The following is a 15,497-nucleotide window of genomic DNA, read 5'->3' on the forward strand; positions in this document are numbered from 1 at the left end:
CACGAGAAATATCTAATTACCCCACTGGCAGAATGTTTTCTTGTGTGAAGAAAAATAACTGCTGGTCTCTGAATGTGGGACAAGACTTGATTGGGGCTAATTTCTTGTAATAGCTATGCATATAACTTAAATTCAGCACTTATTAATTGAACTGCAACAATGCCTCTTGACCAATGCACCAATCACTGTTTGTCTGTTATACATTGTGTGCAGAAGCTGATTGATAAGACTGTAAGGTCGATTGTAACTGGCATGAAACCTCTTCACTGATATGTTTTTGCAATATAGTCAAATATATTGATCATGAATGACATTATTCTACCATTACAGTGCAATGAATGTAGATCCCCTGTGAGTGTCATTTCTAATAGCTGGCTCAGGACACTGATAATTGATTTAATTGATCAGCAGTTGCACAGTTTGTTTAGATTGCTGGTCAGCATTTCTATTAGAGAACTGAGACTAAAGCAGTGCTGCAGCTGCTCTGTGCCGGCCGGCTTGTTGTTTGTCACTGAATCATACCATGACTCCATGACTGGGAGCTTATCTGAGTCCCAGCTGAGGAAGTCCATGCTTGAAACTACGCTTCCAGTAATGCTCTCAGTTGGTAAAATCCTAAATGAGCATGTAAGATATGTCCATTAAAACATCTTCCCACTTCTTTCAACTATGACTATGACTAGTTTATTTCGCACATTGAATGGAACTTAGGAAGCCACGTTCTATACAGTTTAAACAACTACAATGTCCACATTATATGACCTCCATGCTATGACAAGTTGATGTGGACATTTTCTTGAAGCTAAACAAAGACTACTGCAAAAAGTGATGCAAAACTTAGCCATCATTTAATTATAATTAATTATATGGACATAAGAAAGTGGTTTGAAACAGCACCAACATTGGCATTAAGACAAAGCAGTGACAATCAAGTCAAAGCTAATGATTCAGGGAGTATTAGCTCAGTTCCTACTGCACCTGATCCTGACACACAAGCTGCGGCAGTGAAGGTAATGTCAGCGTTCAAGTTGAGACTTGAGGAGTACCCATCACGTCCCGTTGCAACTATAAAGAGGACATTCATGTTTGTTCATTTGCTGGACCAGAGGTAGACCGGGCATCCAGCAACTGTTGCTGTCATTCATGGTTCAGTTGAGGACATGAAATCACTCTTTGCACATAGTGATGCTACAGGGAGCCACGGAGCACAATTACTCACGGAGGCTAGTGGGCTGTTGCAGATGGTGTCAGAGCAAAGGTTAGCGTTCATTGTTCATCCAGTTCACAAGATATGTGCTGGGGATCTCCAGTAAAATTATGTCTTAGCTGCAAGTATTTGTGGTATAGTTTGAGCCCTTTGTTTTCTGTCTGTATTTCCCTTGTAAATAAAACGTGTGTTATGGTGCTTATGCTGCTGGACCACGCTAACAAGTTGCTACTAGGAGAAGAGGTAGAGCTTTAAACAGGGCTTACACTTGGGTCAATTGCTGTGGGTCGTGTGGGCAAACTGCAGGAGGAGGAAGGATTCTGCATGCTCTGGGACACACCTAAAGTCAGTGACACTGCCACATCGACCACGATTCCAACGAAACAGACACCAAGTCAGTAAAAGCTTTGATTTACTTGTAGTTAAAGAAACAACCAGATCAAAGGCCAACAACAAAGCAGATTAAACAGCTTTATTAATCCCATTTGGGGAAACTCATTTGCCATCAAATCAACTCATAAATACAACAAACAATTCATGCATTTCATTCACAGTACACAGCAAATTAATAAAGAACACCATAAAAAGCTGTATCAGCTGAAAGAATCTAGACCACATCTGAAAGGGTTTGTCTGACCGCGTGGCCTAATGGATAAGGCATCTGACTTCGGATCAGAAGATTGAGGGTTTGAGTCCCTTCGTGGTTGAGAGTTTTCACATCAGACCAGGTGAGGAGACAGCTGTGGCAACTGAAGCAGAGGAAATCTTGGCTTGCAGGCTGCTGAGGACCAACTCTTTAACCTGGAGAAGGTCCCCGTCCTGTGGAAGACCTCTTGTCCCGGTTCCTAAAACAACACACGCCCTGAACTCCCACCTCATGAAGACCATGGAGAGGTGCCTCCTGAGCCACCTCCGCTCCGTGATGAGCTCCACCCTGGACCCACTGCAGTTTGCCTACAGGCCCAACATCGGGGTAGAGGACGCCGTCATTTACCTGCTGAACGGGCGCTCACCCATCTGGAGACTGCCGGCTGCATTCTGAGGGTTATGTTCTTTGACTTCTCCAGCGCTTTCAACACCATAAGACCAGCACTGCTGAGGGGGAAGTAGATGGACATTTTGCTGCCTGGACCATCGACTACCTCACTGACCGTCCACAGTAGGTGCGACTGCGCAGCTGTGAGTCAGAGGTGGTAGTCTGCAGCACAGGTGCAGCCCAGGGCACCGTCCTCTCACCTTTCCTCTTCACCATCTACACCTCGGACTTCACCTACAACATGGACAGCTGCCATCTTCAGAAGTTCTCTGATGACTCCGCCATCGTGGGCTGTGTGTCAGAGGGGAAGGAGCTGGAGTACCGGTCAGTCATTATGGACTTTGTGGACTGGTGTGAGCGCAACCACCTGTGCCTGAACAACAGTAAAACAAAGGAGATGGTGGTTGACTTCAGAAAGAGGACACTACCACACTCACCAGTGAACATCCAGGGGGTGGACATTGAGACGGTGGATGGTTTGAAGTACCTGGGTGTTCACATTAACAATAAACTGGACTGGTCCCACAACACAGACGCCCTGTACAAGAGGGACCAGAGTCACCTCCACCTCCTGAGCAGACTGAGGTCCTTCGGAGTGTGGTGGACTCTGTGGTAGCCTCTGCTGTCCTCGAAGCTGTCGTCTGCTGGGCCCCGGGCAGCACAGAACAGGACAGGAAGAGACTGAACAAGCTGGTCAGGAGGGCCAGCTCTGTCCTGGGCTGCCCACTGGACTCTGTGGAGGAGGTGGGTGAGAGGAGGCTGTTGGCCCCAGCTCACAGCCATCGTGGACAACAACTCTCACCCACTGTAGAGGAGCTGAGCAGCTCCTTCAGTGGCCGACTGTGACACTCCGTTGTTGCTTATTTGCACCTTGTTCTTGTTTTTCCTATTGTTCTTATTAGCAACATTATTGTTCTTATACCCCCCCCCCCCCCCCCCCCCCCCCCCCCCCCTCCATTGTGAGATCAATAAAGTCTGATCTAAACTAATCTTAATTAAAAAACTTGACCACTGCTGGAGCAAGTGACTGTGTTTCAGTACCTTAGATAACGTACTTGTGACGATGCAGTCACACCTCCAACACTGCGCTGACCACTGCTCTTAAAGGGCTTGATCCAGAGGGAGAGACAGTTTTGGATGCAATGGCATTAAGCCAATCATGGACTTGACAAACACTGCAGTTATGGAATCAGAATTTATTGTTGTGAAACAGAACATTTTCAAACCCAGAAACAATAACTGTCAAGAAAAGTGGACTCTTTGAAAGGCTCCTGTCAGAACAGCACACAGCACTCAGGGCCATGCTGAGTGAGCTGTTGGTTCTGAAACCTTGTGTCACATTTAGTGTCTCTACCAGCAAAAACCAACTCAAAGAACATCACCAATCACAGACGTACAATGTCTCACAGTCACAGGAGTCAGCTTGTGCAGCTAGCTTTTGGGCTGGATCTCACCTGAAAACGATTCCAACGAAACAGACACCAAGTCAGTATACGCTTTGATTTCCATGTAGTTATAGAAACAACCGCATCCAAGGCCAACAACAAAGCAGATTAAACAGCTTTATTGATCCCATTTGGGGAAACTCATTTGCCATCAAATCAACTCATAAATACAACAAACAATTCATGCATTTCATTCACAGTACACAGCAAATTAATAAAGAACACCATAAAAAGCTGTAACAGCTGAAAGGGTCTAGACCACATTTGAAAGGGTTTGTCTGACCGCGTGGCCTAATGGATAAGGCGTCTGACTTCGGATCAGAAGATTGAGGGTTCGAGTCCCTTCGTGGTTGAGAGTTTTCACATCAGACCAGGTGAGGAGACAGCTGTGGCAACTGGCGGACCAAATCTTTAACCTGAAACTCAGCCTGGAGAAGGTCCCCGTCCTGTGGAAGACCTCTGAACTTCTCCTAAAACACCTCCCACCTCATGAAGACCATGGAGAGGCTCCTCCTCAGCCACCTGAGTTCCACCCTGGACCCGCTGCAGTTTGCCTACATCAGGGTAGTGGACGCCGTCATCTACCTGCTGCAACGGGCGCTCACCCATCTGGAGACCATAAGCTGCGTTGTGAGGGTTATGACTTCTCCAGCGCTTTCAACACCATAAGACCAGCACTGCTGAGGGGGAAGTAGATGGACATGTTGCTGCCTGGACCATCGACTACCTCACTGACCGTCCACAGTCGGTGCGACTGCGCAGCTGTGAGTCAGAGGTGGTAGTCTGCAGCACAGGTGCAGCCCAGGGCACCGTCCTCTCACCTTTCCTCTCGGGCTTCTACACCTCGGACTTCACCTACAACACAGTCAGCTGCCATCTTCAGAAGTTCTCTGATGACTCAGCCATCGTGGGCTGTGTGTCAGAAGGGAAGGAGCCGGAGTACCGGTCAGTCATTATGGACTTTGTGGACTAGTGTGAGCGCAACCACCTGTGCTTGAACACCAGTAAATCAAAGGAGATGGTGGTTGACTTCAGAAAGAGGACACTACCACACTCACCAGTGAACATCCAGGGGGAGGACATTGAGACGGTGGATGGTTTGAAGTACTTGGGCGTTCACATTAACAATAAATTGGACTGGTCCCACAACACAGACGCCCTGTACAAGAGGGACCAGAGTCACCTCCACCTCCTGAGCAGACTGAGGTCCTTCGGAGTGTGGTGGACTCTGTGGTAGCCTCTGCTGTCCTCGAAGCTGTCGTCTGCTGGGCCCCGGGCAGCACAGAACGGGACAGGAAGAAACTGAACAAGCTGGTCAGGAGGGCCAGCTCTGTCCTGGGCTGCCCACTGGACTCTGTGGAGGAGGTGGGTGAGAGGAGGCTGTTGGCCAAGCTCACAGCCATCATTGACAACAACTCTCACCCACTGTAGAGGAGCTGAGCAGCTCCTTCAGTGGCCGACTGTGACACCCTCAGTGCAGGAAGGAGCGCTACCGCAGGTCCTTCATTTCCACCACTGTCAGACTGTACAACTCCAATGTATAGTTACTATGTGCAATAACCTTTGTTCTTCCTCTGATTACAAACATCCAAACATCCAAATCCACTACTGCTGGACAAAAGACACTTTAAACTTTCACAGTTGTAATTTATTGCTCCGTTTGTTCTTATTTGCACCTTTATTTGCACCTCTATTGTTCTTGTTCTTCCTATTGTAGCGATACCACAGGTCATTCATTCATTCCTCCACTGTAAGACTGTACAGTCCAATGTATAGCTATTATGTGCAACAACCTCTACTCTTCTCTGATTATAAACATCCAAATCCACCCTAACCCAGAAACAATAACTGTCAAGAAAAGTGGACTCTTTGAAAGGCTCCTGTCAGAACAGCACACAGCACTCAGGGCCATGCTGAGTGAGCTGTTGGTTCTGAAACCTTGAGTCACATTTAGTGTCTCAACCAGCAAAAACTCAAACTCAAAGAACATCACCAATCACAGACGTACAATGTCTCACAGTCACAGGAGTCAGCTTGTGCAGCTAGCTTTTGGGCTGGATCTCACCTGAAAAATGTGAAACCAATGGAAAGTAGCTGTGTTGAGGAGATTCTGCCCTTACAGTCAACAACTCCAGCTGTTCTGGTGGTGAGCTCATGAATCCATTTATGCACCTTGAGAAAATGTCTCTCCTGCTTTGCACACCATGCTCCTTATGAGTGGCATAGTTAGCACTTTTGTAATTGTGGATATGGATGTGGATCTGGATGAGCATGCATATGCTTGTAATCATGCATATCAGTTGTTTATGTGGCTGAAAGGATGTTGTTTATCCTTTTATTTGCTGTGTAAGCTGTGAAGGTGGCCCAGTATATTGGTTTATTTTTTTATATAGAACTGTCTCTTGCAGTAAAGTATTGAATGCACTGCAACCTGTGGTTTGTGGACATAGTTGCATGTGTGTGAGATTGTGCATGCCTGTGTGCAGGTGACAGTATCCCTCTGTCATAGTTTATAAAACATGATAATGTTAATTATACATTTAATAAAATCTATGTGCGGTAAACAAAATGGCCCCTGTCAGACTGTCCGTTCCTTGTGCGTGGGCGCCGTCTCTGAGCTGATGAACGAGGGCTGGTCTTCTTCGTGACTGATAAACATGAGGTTCCTTTGTGGTTTGTAAGTTCTCTCTCTGCATTGGGAGTTTATTCACTAAATGTTGGATAAATTAGTGCTAAACTTGTCAGTTATGATTTGAAAACTCCTAAACACTTGCATAATTTCTGGCCATTGCTGGCCATATTCTGTGACACCAACAGAATAAAGTACTTACTTTTGGTGTCTCAATTATGTAGAATTATGAGTCTTCTATAGTCACACTTTGTGATTTACATGCTGTATGACAGCTGGACAAAGGTTTTAATTCTCTGTAAAATAAAAAAAAAGAGCAAACAATGAGCAAAGCAGGAGTTGGGATGAGCAGACCCTCTGGCAGCTTAGCACTTAGCTGAACTTTGAGGGCATCCTCGCCAAAAAGATGACAGCACTGTTCATTTGTTCAGATGCACAAAACGACCTTTTCTCGCAGCTGATCTTTTGTATAATAAAGTCTCCAAATACGCAGCAATGGTAGATGTAGGATGACAGTATATTACATGGTCACAGTGGACGTTTGGGAGTACAAAGAATGTGACAGACACTACAGACTACCGTTTAACCCGGCCAGCCATCTTTTCCCATAAAACCTTAACCATGCCTTCAATCATTCTCTAACATTTACCAGGCGGGTCCTCTTCCATAAATCTGCCCAAATCCTGCAAATGCAAACAACCGTTTGGCAGTAAAGTTGGACTTGTTGGATATTCAGATATTCAGCAGTGGCTATGATCAAGATTTGCAGTTACATGAACACTTTGAGGGTCACGGTGCTAAAAAAACAGCAGATGAAGATAACAGAAAGTGAGAAGTAGGTGTCACTGTACCAAAGGTAAACTGAATTATTCTTGTGTTCTGCAGAGGACAGAAAACTTCAGGTAGCAATGAGAAATGATTGGCTGAGCAAGGATTTTTACAGGCATCCTTTTACATTTGTCAAACTACTCTTCACCAAGGACAAGTGCTACTCTGCAAGCAACAAAGCAGAAAATCACCAAGAGATACAGAGTGAAAGCACAGAGACATACGACTCCTGGAAGACATGCTCGAAAACCAAAGCAAAAACTGAAACTGTGCAACAGCATGGTCAGCCTCGGGGCGCAGTGGAGGTCTCGCTCATACACAAACACACCAGATGTTTGACACTTTATAGAAGCTCGTGAAAGAAGCATGTGACACACGGACAACCCGACGCTTTAATGCAGGCAGTTCATACAATGATAGGTGCTGCGTGATGACAGATGAAATCTAAAGTACTTAACTAACTGACAGAATGTTGAAAAGGCAAAAAGTCCTCTCTTTGTGCTTAAAACAGACAGACATGAAATTTAAATTCAACTGAAGAAGCTGAGGAGAGATTTGAAATTTAACATGTGGACCTGGAAAACACATTTAGTTCACACAATCCAGTGACCTGCAATTGATTTCCTCAGAGTAAAAATCTAGTTAAAGTCTGTTTCCAAAACATACAGATATGCTTCACAGCTATGTAATTCACCACAGCATGGCAGTACCTGGAAATTGGTATCATGGCAGGGTGCACATCTCCCCTCTAGCATTCACTATTGCAATGGAGGAAATCATTAGGGCATCAAAATGGGTTGTGGGTGGAGATGGGCAGCAGGGACGACTTCACCTCCCACCCATCAGGGCAGGTTTAAATAGCTGTAACAGCTGTTACTACAATAGCAGCCTGCTATAGAAAAAAGCTTCTTCTCAAAGCTGAACTTAAAAGGGGGTTGAAATAAAGCCATACAGATCAAAAATATATATCCATTTTTCCTAAGGATTCTATGCAAGATAATGGGAACAATGTTGAAGAAGGATGCCAGAAGTTTAGTAAAAGAGCAGATCAAGACAGAATGAGATCACAGGCTGATGGGATATATAATAGATGCAGAAACACAGGAAATGATGACATCCATGGTCTCATGCTCTACATTAGACCAAAAGACAGCAATACTGTTTTATAGTCAAATGACAATTTTTAGAAAAATGGCTTACCTGTTGTGAGGTGAACATATGCTCTGTACAAATTCAGGTCCTGGATCCTATCCCAAGTACAATATCACAACTCATTTCAGGTTCTCTATCATTTAGGCAGAAGGTTCAGGTTCGGTCTAACTCTCTAGCCTTTGTCAACAATGGATGAAATGAATACTCGTAATATGAAAGGGTTCATTCACAGTGATAAGCCAACCAGCCTAGTCTCATTCCCAGGATGTCAAATACAGATGCTCTGCCATGCACACCGTACCCTTCAGTGTCTGTATGGGTGATCTGATAAAGCATCGTTATGTGACACTCTGGGAATGAGAACAGGTTGAACCAACAGAGAATCATACCCAGCTCTACCGAGCAATTAAGCCCTTTGTATCTCATTGTCTTGGTTTTACAACATGCAGACTCTCATTTCCCTCATCTCTAGCAGGCAACTTTTCACAAAAAAAGAAAAAAAAACTCAATAAACCCGCAGCAAACAGGCAAAGCAAGAAACTTGTTTTTGAACATTTTTGGAGTGAGATGTGTTTCTGTAGAAGTGGTGGACAGAGAGGAGAAAGGTGAATGTTGGACTTACATGCCTAGAAACACAACCTCATATGAATACTAACGCTGCTCCACTTCTGCAGGATGTGCAAATATGCAGTTTGACAACAACTTCATAAGCTGACAATGTCCCTGCTCAGTGGCTGGTAGCATTTCATGTCATGACCAAGTCACTCTCAGGCCACACCAGCATGCGATGCCCACAACGAACAATTATCCCATATATCAGTGAGAAGAGCATTTCAGTACAGCAGGAAGATGCAGGCCTGGACACACAAAACACCACTCGAATGAAAGATATATTGCATTCAGCACATTTGCATGTTATAAGTTAATGTAGCACATGGGATGCTGCTTTTGTACTTTTCAGGACTTATTTAAATTGGCGTGGTCTTGGTTTAAAAGTACTGAATCACACATAAACATGAAAAGCCCTTTTCATCAGCCCCTTACCCGCGCTACTATCTTCTAAATGGAGCTTAAATGTAGCTGTCAGCCGATCCACTTCAACGGCAACACATAGACCGAGAGAGCTGCAAACCTCCACCGCGGGGAGAGAGTTTATCTCTTCTATCCTTCATATGGGGTCCAGTGCGAGCGGCTGGGGTATTGTGAACTGTGAGCATTATGAACTTTTCACGGGTCATGAGATGACAGAGCAATCTGCTGAGTCTGCAGCACACAGATCACAGCGGGGAGGGAAAAACTCCTTTGGTGTTGACGTGCAGCAGCCACCATTGCCCACAGCTAATGTCACACAACTGCTACAAGGGAGGGAGGATTTTCACTTCCGCACCCGCTCCGGCTCCTGTCAGAACTGTATGTCCCAAGGCTAAAGATGAAATGATCTTCATAACGTCAGCCAGCATCAACAAGAAAACACACACACACAAACTTGAAAGTGCTCAAACGCCAGTTGCCATCATCTACTCAAACTGTTCTCGAGGGTGATCAGGAAGAATTTGCATATATTCTTAAATGTAAGCGCTGAACTCTGTAATTATGTGAAGCCCTGAGTGTGTGCGATAGACTGTTCCTATAATTGTTTGTGTATGGGAAGAGGGGGCATGTTTTCAGCAGCAACGAAAGGGGAGGCGCCCTCGCTGAATGCAGCCCCTCTAGCAGCTGTCTAACACAGCTGTGGCAATTCATAAAAGATACTCTGGCACACACACACATTATCATAAAAATATACACACGCACACACACACATACGGTGTTAAATCTAAGAAGGCCTCCTGGGGACGACACCTTCCTCCTCATGTTTCCGTGACACAGGCGATGATAATTAGACTAATTCAAAGTCTCCTCAGAGCGAGGGACGGAGATGAGGCGAAGGCAGGCAGACACCCCTGAAAGTGCCGCAGAAAGGTAGACGCACACGCGCGCACACACACACACACACACAGGGTTGATGGGGAGTTCATCCAGCTAACTGCCATATTGTAGCATAACATTACTGCACCAGGAGATCCATACCATATTGCAGGCAGGATTGGGGAGTAACCAGGGGTTGAATTGGGATTGGGTAGGTACTGCAGGGGGCTTCGGGACCGTGACTACAGGAAAAGGCTGGAGGGTGAGAGAACGGACGTCTGACCTCTGCAGAGCTGCAGCTTGGCCTCTCAAAAGTGATGCACTTCTTTTTACGGTTATAGTGTGACGTTAAGAATCACATGCTTAATGAGCATTAAAGAACCTTAACAGTAGTGGAGCTACAGGTATACAGTGTGTGATTTTGAGAGTGGCAACACTGGAAAGGTGTTTGTCGCCTTGGAAGAGTGAATGCGTTTGTGAGAGACCAAGCAGGCAAGCATGAGGAGACATAGGTGGATTTCCAAGAAAAAATTATTTATTTACAAGAAAATGTCAATATATAAAGTTCTGGGCCCATAAAAGAGGTCAACTGAACAGAACTTAACTGAATAGAACTGAACAGACCAAACTAACAAAATAAAGACAAAATAGACCTAACTGACCTAACCAACACAAGAACAGACCTGACACACGTAATAGACCTCACGAGCTGCACACAAAGGGGAACATATATAGTGGCTGATCAGACCATTGTGAAACGAAGGGGATAAGACATTACCAACTAGACTACAAATAAAACACAACAGGACAACTTGTCTGTCAGTAAGGATATTTTGATAATTAATCTTAACAAAATCACCAAAGACTCTACTATAAATTGAAGAAACAAAGAAAATCCTAAACTAAACATTCGAAAATCACACCCGGATGCTGCAGGCACTTGGTGTAGCCCAATTGGCCACTTCCTGCATTTAACAGCTCTGCTCCCACAGTCGTGCCTTTTGCTCAGGTCTGGCCCGATGTCCCTCCAGCAGCAGTGAGACCCTTAACACTGGTAACTCCAAGAAATAAACCATTAGAACTTAAGACAAACTAAAAAGACAAAGCGCAATGTGACTGTACAGAAGCTAACTAAATGTGCGTGCTACAAATAGAAACCACTGTACTGTCAACTTATGCTAAATAAATATGTATGTGTTGTATGAAACCAAATGTGTAATCCTTAATGTATTTGCTGTCTGTATGTGCAATGTGGATGTCATGAGGTCAAAAAGGTAAACTAAATGAATAATTAAATGTAAAGAAAACTCAGGTGAGTGTAGGAGGGTTGACGACATTGATATCAGCTGTGTGGCAGCAGTTGCAGCCTTCACAGTGTTACACAACCTTCATGGCAATAAACCCTTTAAACCAGGCATCTCAAACCGGTTCCATAAAGGGCCGCGTGGCTGCAGGTTTTCATTCCAACCCAGGAGGAGCACATCAGGCCGACCAATCAACATCAAGGGATCACTTAGTTATTAGCTGAAGACTGAGATCAGCTGATTAATTGATTCCAGCCAGGTGTGTTCCTCCTTGGTTGGAATGAAAACTTGCAGCCACGCGGCCCTTTATGGAACCGGTTTGAGATGCCTGCTTTAAACGATGAGATAAGCTGGTGTGCAAAGTTGAGCTTATTGAATAATGTCCTCTTAACACGGACAAACTGAAAAACTGGACACGTGAAAGGAGATAATTTAATGTTGATGAAGCTTTGTACAGATGTTGATACCACCAATACTCAAAGCCTCTGTGCAGAGTCAGTGGTGTGTGGTGCCCAGTTGACACTTTTTGAGTACATTGTCGGAAAAAAAACAAAACAAAATGCACTGGAGGAAAAGCTGATAAAACTTCAACAGGCTGCTGGGGTTTAAACAACAAAAACAACACATGGAAACAGATCACTCCACTCTGGATGTGCACTTGTTTACCATGAAGCTGTACAGTGGTGGAGTGAGCTGCTGCACAGTGTCCCTCCAATTTGGACAATTCTTCAGCTCAGGATTTACGTCCAGTGGGAACATTCAGTGCCAATGTGGGAAGCAAAAGTGAAATGACTTTCATATGGAAGACTACAATTCACTTCCTACGACAAACCACTATTTTTTCCTAACCTTAACCAAATGTTTTAACCTAACCTTATACCTTAACTGTACAGCCGCCAGATGTGCAGATATTGTAGAAAACAGGATGACAGTTCGGGTGACATGAGGCAGGTATGGTCATGTGAAGGGGAAGCTCATTTCCAAACCAGAAAAGGTTTATCCACTGGTGGAGAATAAATGACCCCAACTTCATGGGCAATCTTTCCGCTAGATTCTGATATGTAGAGGAGGAAAGGTCATGGGGTCACAGAAATCATTAGAAACATCTTCTGGGAAACATGAATTTTCCCTGCAATTTCCCCTGTAATTATTGTAGTATATTCTGAACCAAGCTGTTCGACAGGTCAACCTACATCACCATTCTTGAGCAAAAATGATTTATGATTTGTTGTAAAATACAATGAAAAGACGGACAGACAGAGAGAATCCTTCTGAAATTCATGTGAGCTACTTTTATGTAAGACAAAGCTGAGTGTAAAGATATGAAGCTTAATGTTGTGGCAGGATACAGCTCCACGAGCAATGTTTGTACAAAGGCAACATACAGTAAATAAGGCTTGAGGTGTGTTGTCACGTCACCTGTTGGAGCATAATGTAGCTGAAGCCTCTTCTAGTGGGACATTAAGAGCCCTGCAGAGACTCCTAACCCTGGACTGTGTCTGTCACACGCCCAGTCTGCTGCAGTATTGCTGTTGTTGCGTCAAGCTTCAGAGCTCATTTAATTCTCAGTGTCGAATTCATTTATTTTTTTCAACCTCTTGAAGGCTGCTTCACAGTCTTCTTTGTCTCCTTGCATTCATTCTGTTTTGAATTTTTAACCTCTTGAGACAATGGGCTTCCACTGATAAAGACTTATCTTATATATTGTTTCTGAAGGCTGTTTCCAACATTCAGCGCTCAACTATTCTATTACTTTTCATGCGACAGCTCTTTCTGTATCAGACGTTTAGTAAAATGACACATGTGAAGCAGACACCTATAATTGTACAGGTTTAACCATCAAATGTTTCATTCAAACACGTGCCAGGGCCTTTCAGAAGGGTGTGGCTGACACTGACAGGCTGTTACCGACTGAAGAAAAGCTTACCGTCGCCACACTGGATTAATTTCTCCGCTCAGACCTTTGGTAGAAACATAATTACAAACGCTTAAAAAGGATATGACCAGCTGTGGTCAGGGAGGGACCTCCATCAGATGACTTCAGATGACACCTGTGATGTGACTGGACGATAACCAACTTTCAATAACGGTCCGATATTGTTCCAATGTGCTGGGCTGAACCTGTCGTCTGTAATGAAACACAGACCAGCGACAGGCCAGCTGCAAGGTCAAACGAATTCAGGGAATCAGATCCAATAAAAGTTCTGAATTACACCTGCAACCACGGCCGACTAAAGCATGAAAAATTTAGGTCAGCTGTCATTAAAGCAGGCAAAGTCATGCTGTGGCACCACATCGTGTATTTTTCAGCTAGGAAAGAGTAATGGTTTTTGATTAGCACATTAAAGAAATGGTCCAACATGTGGGGGATATACTGATTTTCTTTCCTTATAAGAATCTCCTGTCTGTGTGTCAAACTGGGAGCTGTAGTCTGCCAGTTTATTAGTTAATATGCTAATAGGCGTAACGCCTGCCTCTGTCCAAATATACATTTAAAAAATGGACACCTACATCCGATGACTGTCTAATTTACACAATGTTTACTGTTTGTTTAGTCCATATGAACAGAAGTGTAACAACATGATGTGCTGGAAGTTTTTTTGGACAAACAAAGAGTCAGGACAGACCCAGGCGAGCTGTTTCCAGTCCCTCCAGCCGTTCCCTGGCTCCAGCTCTGTATGCACAGACATGGGATTGATATTAAATGTCTCACGTCCCTCTCGGGAGAAATTTCCCAACCTGTCGAAGTACTGCTTTAGATTAATATTAGTAGTTTTCTGGAAAATGGCTTTGAATGTGACTTACCTGCTTGGAAAAAGTTGAATATGTAGCCCAACAGTAAAAGAAAAAAGAGAAAAAAATGACAGCAGTTTACAACAATAAAAGTGATGCTTCCTCAACCAAACAAATAGTTGTCTCACTTAAATGCTAGGCCTCTGCATCCTCCTCCTTTTTGTCATGGCTGTGGCAAAATGGTTGGCACTGGGGGGGTGGGGAGGGGGTCATTCATGCGAATAGGGGACGAGCGAAGGGCTTGTCATTCACCTTGGCTGGAGCCAGTGTTTAGGGCTACCGATAGCCATAATCATACCAATCCACACAAACCCCCCTCTGCCTGGGCTCGCTGCAGCCAAGGGCACGGATTACCACAAAAAACCAATTTGGAGGGACCGGAGCGTCCATTGCAGTCAGAGCGGATATGAGGGGCAGCTTCTTTGTTCTCCCTGATATTTATCTGTCCGAGGCCGAGCAGGAGAAGAGCTGTCGCTCCAAAGACAGGTCTCCCAGGTCAGCGGCCTGGTATTAAACTGATCTATGCATGTATCCCGGGGAGATAACAGCACACATCACAGATCGGCTCACGGGAACAATCTGAGAGAAAGTGGCACCCAGATGCATATGGAGGGGTGTCGGGGTGTTGGGTGGGATCACTGCCAAACATGTAGCCTCTTAATGAGGGATGTAGCCAAGGATAAACCCACCTAAACTCAGTTTGCTCTGGGTTCAGCCTTCTTTTCAGGCTGACATGAAGGGCTGCATTATGAAAATGTAAAAGCTCGTCATAGTAGAGTGCATAAAGGATGCAAAAAGCATAAATCAGTGCTTTTGTGTTGTGTTTTCTACAACAATTGAGTTTTACATCTTACCTCGAGTTCATCCACCTTTAGAGCACTACATCATTGCTCTAAATGCAATTTAATGCACAAACTAATTCCAAATGCCGTTTTTTTTTTTATTGTCCCCGGTCAAGACTGTGAAATCTTTTTCCTCTGAGGCCTCTTGTGTGGATAAAATTGAAGCCCCGGCTGCCTTTCAGTTTTCATCAGAAAGCTGTCCCCACTAATTGAACTTAAAAAATACATTTTCAAAGACTTGTGAGACTGTATGAAAGCGTACACTAGCCCAGGCTGTGTGTGAAGTAGATTATCCTTGACTAGCTGCTTGTAAATCTGGACAGAGTCCCAGTCCCAGTCTCGTTGGCACCAAT

The 15,497-nt window shown here is 44.5% G+C and overlaps 2 non-coding genes across 2 annotated transcripts; both read left to right on the forward strand.

The window, feature by feature from the left end:
* Window positions 1-1,841: 1,841 nt before the first annotated feature.
* Window positions 1,842-1,914, forward strand: trnar-ucg. Its single transcript has one exon. It is a non-coding gene; the product is annotated as a tRNA-Arg (tRNA).
* Window positions 1,915-3,968: 2,054 nt separating this feature from the next.
* Window positions 3,969-4,041, forward strand: trnar-ucg. Its single transcript has one exon. It is a non-coding gene; the product is annotated as a tRNA-Arg (tRNA).
* The last annotated feature ends 11,456 nt before the right edge of the window (window positions 4,042-15,497 follow it).

This window comes from Chelmon rostratus, chromosome 2, assembly GCF_017976325.1.
Source record: "Chelmon rostratus isolate fCheRos1 chromosome 2, fCheRos1.pri, whole genome shotgun sequence".
Lineage (NCBI taxonomy): Eukaryota > Metazoa > Chordata > Actinopteri > Chaetodontiformes > Chaetodontidae > Chelmon > Chelmon rostratus.